Source organism: Acanthisitta chloris, unplaced genomic scaffold (assembly GCF_000695815.1).
Source record: "Acanthisitta chloris isolate BGI_N310 unplaced genomic scaffold, ASM69581v1 scaffold18366, whole genome shotgun sequence".
Lineage (NCBI taxonomy): Eukaryota > Metazoa > Chordata > Aves > Passeriformes > Acanthisittidae > Acanthisitta > Acanthisitta chloris.
In genome coordinates this window covers 30,109-31,221 of record NW_008678999.1, presented here as the reverse complement: position 1 = coordinate 31,221, position 1,113 = coordinate 30,109, and the positions used below count along the sequence as shown (strand labels likewise).

Here is a 1,113-nt window from a genome sequence, read left to right as displayed (position 1 = left end):
TCTAATCTCCCACTACACATTGCTGGACTGTGCTGGCATTAGCCTGTGCCACTCAGCATCTTTGCCACCAAAACTCTGCTCATGTCCCACTAGCCTGGAACAGTCCCAGCCCCGCTCCCTGCACAGAGCTCTCTGTGCCTGTGCCCTGGAGTCCTGAGCAGCAAACTCCCCTGCACTGCTGAATCATGTTCCACCCTTATCTATATCTCTGGTGGAGCCCCCGGGTAGGAACTGTCTGCACCCACCACTGATGCTGCCTTTGCCCACACACACAGGCATGTGCTGAGCGTTTGGTGAACCCCTTCATCCTGCACTGCACCTCTCCCAGCCCAACCCCCTCCATTCCTGTCCTCCCCTGAGAACAACTTGCCCAGGGGGTGCACACGGAGAGGGGAAGGGACTGACCTGCACGTGGGCTGCCTCCACTCTCCAGGCTGCATGATTAGATTGAAAATGTGTAAAACCAGTGAAAGTTCCTCTGCAGCTATGAGAGCAGCAATGGCAGGAGTATGTTTTGCTATGCTTACATGCAGGACCCTCTTGAGCTGCAGGGGACTTGTAAATAAGCCCCCCACTAGCATTAAAGAGGGAATAAATTTGGGAAGTGTTCTTTGCATGTGTTATCACTTCTGTTTGAATTGTTATCTGCCTGTGCCTGTGGCCTCCCCTTCCTGCACCATACCTACACTGATTTATGAGATGAGATCAGAACATTTGCCCACGAGGTAGGATTATATATGCCAGGAAAGGGAAAGCAGATCTCTATGTTGAGAAAGTAAGGGACTAATTCCATCTAGTTCAAAGGGTGTGTGCTGCATGTATCCAAGGAAGATGTAGAGCTCCTTTTTGCTTCAGGATGCCAAGTGGAGGGCTTTGGCATCCCTCTGCATACAGCTGTCTGGACCACAGACATGAGCTGTCACCAGCTGCAGCATTACATTGCAACTTGGGAAATGTTTAAAGGAATAATGTGCTTCTCTTGCAGTTACCTATGTGTTCATGCATGTCCTTACCAGTGGTGCCAAGGTGTGCAGTCATATGTGTCTGCCTTGGGGTTTTTGTTACCAGTCCAGCTGAAATGTTAAGTAAGGCTGTCCACTGTGCTACAGGCAG

At 50.5% G+C, this 1,113-nt stretch overlaps 1 protein-coding gene across 1 annotated transcript in view; it reads left to right on the top strand.

The window, feature by feature from the left end:
- PTPRF (protein tyrosine phosphatase, receptor type, F) overlaps positions 1–1,113 on the top strand; it is a 289,331-nt gene that overhangs the window by 264,419 nt on the left and 23,799 nt on the right. The window lies entirely within an intron of this gene.